Source organism: Macaca fascicularis, chromosome 16, assembly GCF_037993035.2.
Source record: "Macaca fascicularis isolate 582-1 chromosome 16, T2T-MFA8v1.1".
Classification (NCBI taxonomy): Eukaryota; Metazoa; Chordata; class Mammalia; order Primates; family Cercopithecidae; genus Macaca; species Macaca fascicularis.
The window spans coordinates 67089794-67103611 of NC_088390.1; the positions used below are offsets into that span (position 1 = coordinate 67089794).

A 13818-nucleotide genomic window follows, 5' to 3' on the forward strand; every position below is an offset into this window, starting at 1 on the left:
ATTTCAGAAACAGTATGGAAGTATGGAGGAAATATATTTTTATATATTTACTTTATATCTGGCTACTTTACTCTTATTTATAATATCTAAGTTTTTAAAAAAATCTGACTCTTGAATTTCCTAGGTAGACAATCATATCACCTACAAATACAACTTGTATCCTCCTTAGTAACAGGTATACCTGCTTTTGGGTATGAGAAGCTGTACCAAAACAAAGACATATAAAAAGGGGAAAGAGACGGTCTAATAGCTAAGAACTTAGAAGCATGCGGGGTCACCTGAACAGAAGGCCCAGAGGCAGTCAAGGTCCTATAGAAGGGGATAATAAAATTTACCTAATGTGAGAGGCAGAAGCTATAGTACTATCATGACAGACTGAAATCTAGAATTAGGCCTTCCTACTGAAACAGAGGACATCAGTAAATGAACTACAAAAGCAGAATGCTCTTTATATAAAATGATTTTATTCTTGGCTTTAGGATGAAAAGAAGTATGCACTTGGAAGGTCAGTGAGAAACATACAATGGTAGATAAATGAGGCAAACAGAATCTAAACAGAATGAGAATTTTGGTGATGGGAGTGGTGATGACAAAACAGCAAATGCTAGATTTGCTTACTGCTTGCATGTGGGGTGGAAGAGTGACAGTGAAGAAAAGAAGTTACCTTGCAGTATAAGGAAGCTGTAGAAGGGAAAAGGTACAAGGGAATTTTTTTTTTTCTAGCATGGTAAGATTAAAGTGTTAACAAGACATCTAATTGGAAAGGCCTCCAGAGAACAAGATATACACAACTGAATAAAAGAGGATAGCAAGATACATCTGAACATCTTCTGCAAATAGTGAAGAATAGTCTAGTAGCAAGCTGTAGATACTGTAAGAAGACGGAGCATATAATTAAGCTGGAGGAATATAAAAGCAGGACAGATTCTGGGCTACAATACCAGAAGATACCTACAGTCATCTGAAGAAAAGGGGGAATAAAAAAAATGACAAAGATGAAAGAAGAAATGTTACATCAGACATATGAGGAAAAAGTTCCAAAAATGATCTGAAGGAAATTCAACTGGGTCAAAAACAAACCCTGAATATATAAAGTATTTTTAAATCAAAAATAAAATGCTGTACGACCTAAAAATTCCACTACTTGGTTTATCAGCTCTGCTTATAATTGCCCCAAACTAGAAAACAACCCAATTGTCATTCATTGGGTCAACAGATAAACTAATGATAGTACACCCACACAATGAAATATTATTCAACAATAAAATGGGATGTTTGACACATGCAACAACTTGGGTGAATTTCAAAGGCATTATGCTGAAGACAGCCAGTCCCAAAAGGTTACATAGTGTATGACCCCATTTATACGACATTCTCAAAAAGATAAAACTACAGGGATGGAGAACACATTGGTAGTTACCGGGGTTACTAAAAACAGAAGGTGACCAGTAAGGGACAGCATGAAGGAATTTTTGGGGGTGATGTAAATGTTCTATATCCTGATTTTTACAGTGGTTCCATTAATCTATGCAAGTATGAAACTTCATAAAACTACACACAAAAAGAGAAAAATTCAATTTACTGCACAATAAACCAGATAAAATAATTAATAATAAATTCCATTATTTAATGCAATTGTATGTACGATGACAGATGTCCATCGAAGTTTCTAAAGTTTCACTAGGTTTTATTTGTGTCCCTGAACATTACTTAAAAATTGTTCTCCCTCCATATTTTAAAACCTAATTTCAAATCTGAGGGAAAAAACTTCACTTTTCAGTATCATTGCATTTACTGAATAGGTATCTAATGATAAACAACTTGCTTCCTAAAAAAAAATTCAATACCAAAAACTGTTCATCTTTCCATCTGGAGAAAAAATGGGGAATGAGGAATTGGAACCACAATCTTAGCTTTGCCAAAGTACTTCTATATAGTAGGATATTAATTCTTGCCATCTTTAGTGACAACAAGGATACTTCTGTTTGTGACTGAAAAACTGTGAGATTTTACATTATTTTTAAAAGATTTTTTTTTCTTCAAGGTTGTCTGCCCAATACAGTATGAAACAAAAAGATGCCATAATACACTAGTTTTACTGTCAATATGCCTTATGTTGCTGATGGAATCATGATTTCCTTCTCAGCCCAACCCCAAAAATCACTATGTGGACAGGGACAAAGACAATACAAACACTGTTTGATTAAATGATCACCGGGGCAATCTGTTCTAAACATAATTCTGTACAATTCTGACCTTTTCAGAACCTTACTAATCTTATTACCTGTCATCAGGTCCCTTCCCCCACCTAGTCAGTACAATAACATCAAGTTTTACATTGTGTGTTACTTAAATAAAAGCAAGTTCTTATTACAAGAAATTGGGAATTGGGTAAAGAAGATGTCAAGATTAATGTTCACAGACTAATACAGCTGATTCATCAATAAACCCTTTACCAAAAAATTTAAATTTCCACAACGCAATCCTCTTCCATTCATTGGCTTCTAGCTCTGTTTTTAATATCTGCAAAGTCTTTCTGCATAGAAACAGAGCTGACGCTGTTGAGCCCTGGCGACAGCTTTCAAAAGCGGCTGTTCTATATTTAACTAGTTTGACCTATATGCAAGTGTTCATCTCCGTCAATGTGAACTGTCCAAAATTACAGAGGCGATGTTTTTCTTTATTATGTAACACACATATATCCTTCATGGGGTCATTAGCTGAGTACATCAAGTCATTTCTGGATGTGAGAAAGGTATAACTGAAAAGACTGGCTATAATTAATATCGATCTAGAAATCATTTGCCAACTCAATTTTATCATTAGTAGTTTAATATTTAAACTGCTTACAACTTAAAAAACAGCACCAAAGTTACCTATGTAGCCATGTGGTAACTCACAACCGAGATTTTATAAAAATGCTTCTTCATATGGCATTTTAACTCACTTCTGCCTAGTGTTTAATCCTCAGTATCTCATTTGGGTCCGTTAGACCCAATCTCAGTTTCTGGGTTTCTGTTTTCAGCAGTACTATTTACAAAAATTGGTATCTCATGACTTTTTTTCCTTTTTGGCTTCCAAAGAGTGAGCAAACAAAACAAAACAAAACGCATATTTAAAAAATAGAACAAGGCCGGGCGCGGTGGCTCACGCCTGTAATCCCAGCACTTTGGGAGGCGGAGACGGGTGGATCACGAGGTCAGAAAATCGAGACCATCCTGGGTAACATGGCGAAACCCCGTCTCTACTAAAAAATACAAAAAAATTAGCTGGGCGAGGTGGCGGGCGCCTGTAGTCCCAGCTACTGGGGAGGCTGAGGCAGGAGAAAGGCAGGAACCTGGGAGGCGGAGCTTGCAGTGAGTCGAGATTGCGCCACTGCACTCCAGCCTGGGAGACAGAGCGAGACTCCGTCTCAAAAAAAAAAAAAAAAAAAAAAAAAGAACAAAACTCATTCTATCTTACAATTGCCATTTGTATCTACTAGATCTTTTCGCAAATCTAAGACACATTATGCTGTTTCATCATACTAGAGATTACATCATTACTCATCAATTATTCTCAACTATGCTTAAAAAGGATTAAAATAAGAAAATAGAAGAATGAAGTCTTTGCCCATGCCTATGTCCTGAATGGTACTGCCTAGGTTTTTTTTCTTCTAGGGTTTTTATGGTTTTAGGTCTTACATTTAAGTCTTTAATCCATCTTGAGTTAATTTTTGTATAAAGTGTCAGGAAGGGGTCCAGTTTCACTTTTCTGCATATGGTTAGCCAGTTTTCCCAACACCATTTATTAAACAGGGAATCCTTTCCCCATTGCTTGTTTCTGTCAGCTTTGTCAAAGATCAGATGGTTGTAGATATGCGGCATTATTTCTGAGGCCTCTGTTCTATTCCTTTGGTCTACATATCTGTTTTGGTACCAGTACCATGCTGTTTCGACAGTGTGGTGATTCCTGAAGGATCCAGAACCAGAAATACCATTTGACCCAGCAATCCCATTACAATCATTCTACTATAAAGACACATGCACACATACGTTTATTGAGGCACTGTTCACAATAGCACAGACTTGGAACCAACCCAAATGCCCATCAACGATAGACTAGATAAAGAAAATGTGGTACATATATGCCATGGAATACTATGCAGCCATAAAAACGGATGAGTTCCTGTCCTTGGCAGGGACATGGATGAAGTTGGAAACCATCATTCTCAGCAAACCAACACAGGAACAGAAAACCAAACACCACATGTTCTCACTCATAAGTGGGAACTGAACAATGAGAACACAAGGTCACAAGGAGGGCAACATCATACACTGGGGCCTATCAGGGATGGGAGGCTAGGGGAGGGATAGCATTAGGAGAAATACCTAATGTAGATGACGGGTTGATGGGTGCAGCCAACCATCATGGCACGTGTATACCTATGTAACAAACCTGCACGTTCTGCACATGTATCCCAGAACTTAAAGTATAATAAAAAAAAGACGAAACTACTTAGAAAAATGATACAACAGTGAAACAAATATCACTATGACATCATTCTTCAGTTTTCTTACTGTGTTGTGCAAGGTATGTGTTATCTTTCAAGAAGGCACAAAAGAAGTCTGAAGCTAACATCTTCTGTGACCTGATTCTACGTTTTATTGAATACGATTAAGCATTAACATTTTTAAGTTCTCTGGCCAGAATGATGAAGAAAATCTGAGGAAACTGTTTTAGAATTATTAGATGAGTCTGAAGTCATACACAAAGAATAAGATAGCAGCACTCAGGACTCTAATAAAGATGCTGAAATTGATGATTATAAGTAAAATCTCAGTCTATGTGCCTTCAGATGATGATGCCCTACATACATTTTCTCAAACTCATGAATCAATGAGTGAATAATATACTTTTAATCTAAGGACAAAGCATTTTCATTTCAGTTACTTATTCAATAGAAAGTCTTCATTGTGGAATATTTTGTAACAAGAAACGAGGCCATCCCATTTTGCTTAAAGGACACATGACAGTATTCTTTTATCTTTTATTTCATTTGTGCACCAAATTTTCTTGACATATTTTAAAAGTAGACAGATGCTGAAGGCACGTATTAGAGAGAGACAGCCAGAAGAAATAGATGAAGTAGACATTAAAAAATTGGTTTGACCATAAAAAACTGAATTGATCATTCTGAAAGAAACCTACAAATCTAAAGATAAAAATGTTTTGCAATTGTGGAACATACAATGGTCATCCTCTCTTCAACAAAATTAGGAGCCAAAGATCTCAAAAAATTTCTTAAAGCATTATGTTTTGATGCTGTACATGCAAGAAGAACCAGAAGTAATAATAATTTAAAAGCCAACAAAGATGTATTTGAAACCAAGAATCAGTATTTGTAAGTTCATGCAGGACAGCTGATGAACAGTTAGTTGCATTCAGAGGCTCCTGCCCATTTGGGGTATACAGGTTGAGTATCCCTAATCCAAAAATTCAAAATCCCAAATGTTCCAAAATTTGAAAGGTGCACCACACACAGGGGGTTACTGTATGGTAATCTTTTAATCAAAACACAACGTCAGCTGGGCATGGTAGCTCACACCTGTCATTTCCGCACTTCGGGAAGCTGAGGTAGGAGGATCGCTTTAGCGCAGGAGTTTTAGACCAGCCTGGGCAACCTAGGGAGACCTTGTCTCTACAAAAAGATTTTTAAAATTAGCCAGGTATGGGGGTGCACACCTGTAGTCCCAGCTACTTGGGAGGCTGAGGTAGGAGGACGGCTTGAGCCCAGGAGGTTGAGGCTGTGGTGAGCCACAATGGTGCCACTGCATTCCAGCCTGGGCGATAGAGTGAGACTCCATCTCAAAAGACCAAACCAAAACAAAAAACCCCCACAACATCGTAGGTGGTGACTGAAACTGCTGCTGTTTGGTGTTGCTGGTGTTTAACAGCTTATCCAGGTATTCTGGTGATGCCATTGTGCTGCTTAGTTACCCTAAACTCACTATTTTTTCACTGTAATTTTTTTTAATGGTGTGTCATATTTTTACTGTTAAGTACTTGTGTCTCAATATGTGTATGAAAACAATTATTTATCAAGCATATACATTTATAGTCAGAAACAATGGTGATGCCAACTAACCACACTGTCCAAATCTAGTGGCTCAGATAGTGACGCCTTAGCTTTCTGATGGTTCAACGTACACAGACTTTGTTTCAGTAACAAAATTATTTAAAATATTGTACAGAATTACCTTCCGGCTGTGTGTACAAGGTGTATACAAAACATAAATAGATTTCATGTTTAGACCTGAGTCCCAATGTCAAGAAGATATTTTATTATGTATATGCAAATATTCCAAAAAACAAAATCCGAAACACCTCAAGACCAGGAAAACATGGAATAAAAATTTTATACGCTATATTTATTTAATTTTTAATAGTTTTTTATCTCTTTATTCTTGTGTTTTGTAAATTATTTGGAAAATAATCTAAAATAATTTTCTAAACGGAGTTTATTCAACCTAGATAGCATATGTTGATGACTGTTTTTCTTGGTAGGAGGGTTAAAAAGATATGTGAAGCAGAAACAGTCTTAGTATTAGGGAAGAACTACAAAACTGATTGGTTCCGGGACTTTCTGAAGAGTTGAAATAGTGACTGGACTTGCCCCAACCCACCAAGACCCACACCTTCTAGAACCAATGAGACTGATCTAGCTGGAGACCTGAACAAGAACTTAATGAAATGCTGGGAAGCAGGAAAGGAAACGACCTTGTATAAAACTGAAACAATTAAGGACCCAACAAGCAGACTTAAAGCCTTAAGTCTGCTTATATTATAAAGGGAATATTTAATATTATTTTACCCTCAACAAAAATTTTAAAAGGCAGGAAATGGCAGGATAAATTTAGTAGAGCTTACTAGATTGTTTTAAAAGATGTTATATTTCTGAGTGTTATTCATGTTGATCTACACAAATCTATTATTCATTTTATTTTTTTGAGACAGGGTCTCATTCTGTTGCCTAAGCTGGAGTGCAGTGGCACTGTCACAGCTCACTGCAGCCCTGACCTCCCAGGCTCAAGTGACCTTCTCACCTCAGCCTCCTAAGTGGCTGGGACCACAGGCGTGTGACACCATGCCTGGATAATTTTTTATTTTAGTAGAGGTGGGGTTTCACTATGTTGCCCAGGCTGGTCTTCAACTCCTGGGCTCAAATGATCCTCTGCCTCGGCATCCTGAAGTGCTGGGATTACAGGCGTGGGCCACTGTGCTCAGCATCTTCATTTTAATATCTGTATGCTATCCCATTTCCTACTAAGGAAGAGTAATGATGTTTCTTTTCCCTCTGTTACAAATAGCACGGCCATCAACATCCTGGTACATGTCATGATGTTTATCATAGGTAGTGGTCTTGAAGTAGAACTCCTGGGGCTTGTGCATCTTCATTTTTGTAAGATGTCAAATTTATTTGCAAGATACTACCCACTTGGTATATTCTTCTAGTTTATACTCCAACTAGCAATGTATATGAGACCCTGTTTCTCCATAATCCCACAAACTCTTGGTTTTACCAGCTGTTGTAAATGTTGCCAGGTTGTTTAGGAAAGAATCCCTCTTTTATCATACATTTTCCTGAATATCTTTTCATTTGCTTTTCTTCAATTGGGTTCTTTCTCTGAGAACTATGTGTTAAATCCTTTGACAGTTATTTTTTTTAAATTGTGGTGTTTATATTTTTCTTATTATACAAGACTTTTTATAGAGAATTTATTATAGAGGATGCCAATTCTTTGTAGATTACATACATTGCAAATATCTTCTCCCAGTTTGAGACATTTGTATTTAGTGTAATTTGTCATATAGAAAATTTTTATATTAATGTAGCCAAATTAACACTTCTAATAGATTTGCTTTCTGTATCAATTCTTCCCTAGCCTCAAATCTTAGAACATTTTTGCCTATTTTTCTTCTAAATAAGTTTTCTGCCTATAAGTCTTAGTAGGTTTTTTTGTTTTGTTTTGTTTTTGTAAATCCATTCGCAATTTTGTATGCTGTGAGGTAGGAATTGCATTTTATCTTTTTCCAAACAGGCAGCCAATTATCTTAGCTCTGTTTATGGCACGGCCAGCCTATTATTCCCCTCAGATCTGTATCATCACTTGTCATAGAGCAGGCTCTTCCTTCCTGTGTTCTATTGTTTCCTTGGTCTGTTTTTACATGAATATATAACACTGTTTCAATTACTATTGCTTTCTAGTAAGTCTTGATATGTGATAAAAGTAAATCTTCATTATTCTTCAAAATTCTCATAACTCTTCAAGCCTCAAAAAAAAATTAGAATCAAGCTGTCAAATGTCAAAAAAATTCCTATTAGGCTTCACTGGAAATACACTCAACTTACAGATCAAGATGGACAGAACTGTCATTTTTATGACATTGTCAGTGCTCCCATACATGAACATGTTATATCTTACCATTTATTAGCTCCTTAAAAAAAGATTTTCAAAAATGTTTAGCATTTCCTCCTTAAAGGTCTTGCACATTTCCTGTTAGATAGAATCCTAGGTACTTTACATTCTGATTTCTGCTATAAATGAAATTGTTTTTAAAATTACCTTTTTAGTATCAACACATTGTCTTCAAGTCTTGTTATTTCTTTATTGCCTTCTAAAGTATTTGAGTTTCCACTGTTTCTTTCCCAGCTCCTCCCTATGCTTCGGAAAAGTATGGGCACAATGTACAACTTTCACATGCATACTTTTGACTTAAAGTTTCATGTTAACTAACATTATTATCTTCTTTTTTTTTTTGACACAGAGTTTCACTTTTGTTGCCCAGGCTGGAGTGCAGTGGCACGATGTTGGCTCACTGCAACCTCCGCTTCCCAGGTTCAAGCAATTCTCCTGCCTCAGCCTCCTGAGTAGCTGAGATTACAGGTGCACGACACCATGCCCACTAATTTTTGTATTTTTTTAGTAGAGATGGGGTTTCACCCTGTTGACCAGCCTGGTCTTGAACTCCCTATCTTCTTCCCCGATAATACAAGGAGCTTACATGAAGTTAAACTTCCCAAACGTTTTGTTCCATATTTTAGTTCTATCCTTTAAAAGTATCCATATCATTATTGTTTTACTCAGTGAATGCTGTTAAAATTTATTTTTAAAACATTTTATTGCAAAATATATCGCACATAGAGAAAGTTACAAAATGTGAATATATGCCTCAATGAACTGTCACAAAATGAACGCCTATGTAATCATAAGAAACAGAACACGGCCAGCATCCTAGGAGCACCTCCTCGCAACCCTTCCCAAGCACTCCTCCCTGACCTTTCCCCATAGGTAACCACAATCTGATTTTTATGGTAATTATTCATTTTCCTTTATAGTTTTACCACCCAAGCATGCATTGTTAAACACTATACTTTAGGTGAGCTTTCTATAAATGGAATCATACAGTATGTGTTCTTTTTAAAATCTGGTTTCTTTTGCTCAATAATGTATTTGTTTCACAACTGTATAGCTGTAGGCTATTTATTTTCATTACTGTCTTGTATTCCATTGCATATTTCTATGATCATCCATCCATTTACTGGATATAAAATTCTAAGTTGACAGTTATTTTCTTTCAGCTCTTTAAAAATGGCCTTTGATTGACTTTTTGATTCCATCATTTCTATTGAGAAGACAGCTACCAGCTAGTTGTTGCTTAATTGAAGGTAATTTTCCTTTGCTCTCTAGCTCCTTTTAAGATTTTTCTTTTGCTTTTGGTTTTCAGCAATTTAACAATGATGCCTATATATGTAGAGTTCTTTGGTACTTCTCCCACTCAGGGTTCATATCATTTCTGTAATTTATGGACTAATGTTTTCCATCAGTTTTAGAAAGTTCTAAACCATTTTCTCTTCAAATCCTGGTTTTGATCCATCCTCTTTCTCTTCCTCTTCTGGAACTTTAAATACACGCACCAGATCTTTAAATGGTATTTTCTCTCTCTCTCTCTTATTCTCTCTTAATTCCTTTCATTCTTTGTCTCTGGTTATTTTCATCTTATATCTTTCAGTACACTAATTCTCTCTTCAGATGTGTCTAACCTGCTATTTAAACTCATTCACTTGAGTTAATTTTACTTATTTTCTCAGTTCTAGAATTTATATTTGTTTTTACAGTTTCCAGTACTCTGCCAAAAATCTGTCTTGTCTTCTATCTCCTTGAATGTGGTAAGTATAATTATTTCAAAAGTCTGTATCTGAGAATTCCAATATCTAGAGGCTGTTTCAACCATCTTTTCTTTTTCTTGATGTTGTTTATCTGTTTCCAGTTGCTTTTGATTATAAGTCAGACATTGCATTTGCAAACTAGAAATAATTTGTGACCTTACATGATACTACTTTCCTCCAGGAAGGATTTACAATTCTGCCAGATGCCTAGGGGCACTAACAGTTTAGGAACCCTCAATCTAATTTTAGGGACTGACATGATTCAAAGCTGATCTTCAGCCTTGGTGATAGTATGTCTATTCCTGGTTAACCCTTGCTCCTATGGTGTAGCCCTTCAGGGTTCTGACTCAAAATGAGTTATGTTCATCAGATGTCCCCTCCCTCAGGGGCCATGGGCTCTAATCTCTGCCCCCATTACTCCCACTAGCATGTCAAAAGGGCTGCTTAGCTTTTAGCAGCTTCATGCAGAACTGGCTAATACCTCGAGAGGAATAGTGACCCAGCACACCAGGAGGACCTTTGTTCTAGGCCTCCATTTTTCTTCTTTGATACCTTCAAGCAAAACATGTTTAAATATTGTGTTGAGCTTTTCTGGTAGTCTTCAGTGGAAAGCATGATTCAAATGACCTAATTTGCCACTACTAGAAGTAGAACTCCCAGACTTTATCTATATTTTCACCAATTTTATTGCTCATCATTGTTTCTTGGATCTACTGTTTCCTTCTGGGTTCAACTTCCTTCAGTCTCAGTACATCCTACTTCATAATCTTCCAACAAGCTTCTGCAACTAGTTAATTCTATTATCCTTTGCCTGAAGAAAAAAGTCTTTATTTCACCCTCATTCCTGAATGAGAATTAAGCTGGGTATTAACTTTTAAGTTGACAGTTATTTTCACTTAGCTCTCTGAAGATATTATTCTACTGTTTTTTGTTCTCTCTGTCATGGAAAAGTTTGCTATCAGCATAATGGACACCCCTTTGTAAATCATCTCCATGTCTTTCTTTTGTTACTATTTGTCTTTGACATTCTCCTATAACAAGTCTAGAAATAAGTTAATTTTCATTTATCCCATATGGACTCATGGTGCTACCTGAATCTGAGTACTTGTGTCTTTTATTAATTTTAGAACATTTGCAGTCATTCTCTTTTTGAATAATGCCTCTACACTATTCTATCTGGACTTCTCGTTTTAACTCTGTCATCTCAACTTTCATCTCTTCCATCCCTTTATCTCTCTGTGCTACATTCCGGGTGATTTCTTTAGGTTTATTCTTCTGTTTACCACTTCTCTCTTCAGCTGAAATTTGTTGTCTTATGTTAAATTTGGTTGCTGAGTTTTAAATCTTGATGACTACTTTTTCTATTCCTTTCAGCCTAGGTTGTTGGAGTACCCCTTGGGGTTTGCTTATATCTGACAACTTATGCTATCACTAGGCCAGGACTAATTTTTTTTTTTTTTTTCTTAACATAGGGTCTTGCACTGTCACCCAGGATAGAGTGCAATGGCACAATGATAGCTCACTGCAGCCTAGAACTCCTGGGTTCTAGTGACCCTTCCATCTCAGTCTTCCAAGTAGCTGGTACTACAGGCATGAGCCACAGCACCCGAATAACTTTTTTTTTTTTTTTTTTGAGACGGAGTCTCGCTCTGTTGCCCAGGCTGGAGTGCAGTGGCCGGATCTCAGCTCACTGCAAGCTCCGCCTCCCGGGTTTACGCCATTCTCCTGCCTCAGCCTCCCGAATAGCTGGGACTACAGGCGCCCGCCACCTCGCCCGGCTAGTTTTTTGTATTTTTTTTTAGTAGAGACGGGGTTTCACCGTGTTAGCCAGGATGGTCTCGATCTCCTGACCTCGTGATCCGCCCGCCTCGGCCTCCCAGAGTGCTGGGATTACAGGCTTGAGCCACCGCGCCCAGCCCCGAATAACTTTTTAAACTAATTTCTCAGCTTGGGGTTTCAGGCCACATAGGTAGCATATATTTATTCAAATTCTAAACCAGCACGAACAAGGAGCCATGGTTTACAATTCCCATGGGAGGCCAGGCACGGTGGCTCACACCTGTAATCTCAGCACTTTGGGAGGCCAAGGCGGGCAGATCACCTGAGGTTGGGAATTCGAGACCAGCCTGACCAACATGGAGAAACCCCATCTCTTCTAAAAATGCAAAATTAGCCGGGCATGGTGGCACATGCCTATAATCCCAGCTACTCGGGAGGCTGAGGCAGGAGAATTGTTTGAACTTGGGAGGCGGAGGTTGTGGTGAGTCAAGGTCACGCCATTGCACTCCAGCCTGGGCAACAAGAGCAAAACTCCACCTCAAAAAAAAAAAAAAGTATTCCCGTAGGAGATTTCCCAGCTTCCATTCCAGAACCCAAGCAGTTAAATATTTTTTGTTAATTTCCCTTTGGTGGTGGCAGATATTTTCTAGTCCATGCTTTTCATAGAGACACAACCTGTTTGAAGGTACCAGTTCCTAGTCCACACTGTAAACAGATTCAAGAACTCACTTTCTGTTCCCTAGTGGGTACTAAAACCCAAACCCATACATTATGAAACCAAAAGCTACAGCCCATATCTTACGACTCTAATTTCCTGGAGATTCAGTTTTCTTTCTGAAGAGTTCAATTATGCATTTAAAATAATTTTACTTATATTTTACCCAGAACTTTTTAAAGTTTTATTTTGTGTTTAATTGGCACATAATTGTACATATTTAAGGGGTACAGGGTATACCTAGCATTTGAAGGTGTTTATAGAAGGAAGGTTTTCTGGTTACCTAGTCTACTGTATTACTAGAACCAGAACGCTCATGGCATTGTTCTTAAACTTTCTGTCAATTAAAAAAATATGTTAGTATTAGGATATTAATCAGAACAGACAAACAGAACCAATAGAATGTTCGTGCGAGTGTGTGCATTCCTTATGATAAATCTCTATGAATATGTATGTATGCATACACACCCACATATACATGTCAGCCTACATAATCGTTTTAGCCAATTCCCTGGGAAAAATCTACAATTTCAGAGGCTGACAAGTCCCAAGATCTGGAGTCAGCAATCTGGAGACCCAGAAGAACTAACACGCATTATTTAGTTTCAGTCCAAAGGCCTCCAAGCCAGCAAGAGCTGATGGTTCAGTTTGCATCCAAACCAATGTCCCAACTCAGGGCAACCAGGCAAGTCGAAATTCCCTCTTACTTGCAGGAAAGTAATAAGCATTTTTGTTCTGTTCAGGCCTTAAACTGATTGAATGGGGCCTGCCCACATTAGGGAGGGCAATCTGCTTTATTTAGTCTATCAACTCAAATGCTAATTTCATCCAGAAACATCCTCACAGACACAACCAAAATGTTTTACCAAATATTTAGGCACTTTATGTCCTAGTCAAGTTGACATGTAAAACTAACAGAATTAGTAAACTCTAGTTTAATTTTTAAATAATTTCATTTCTGAGACTCAAATCAAGCTTTCCTCTGAGCTCTGACAACTCAATCCTGTCACTCTATAACTGAGCAAGATTCAGCATTAAGTAAGATAGCTTTCTGCATGCGAACCTTACACAATACGATTCCGTAAGTCTATTTATGGATTTAATTTCCTCTTTT

General features: G+C 37.3%; 1 protein-coding gene across 4 annotated transcripts in view; it reads right to left on the reverse strand.

Annotated features, from left to right (window-relative positions):
* The window catches only part of NSF (N-ethylmaleimide sensitive factor, vesicle fusing ATPase), a 162016-nt gene that overhangs the window by 68526 nt on the left and 79672 nt on the right, over nucleotides 1-13818 (reverse strand). The window lies entirely within an intron of this gene.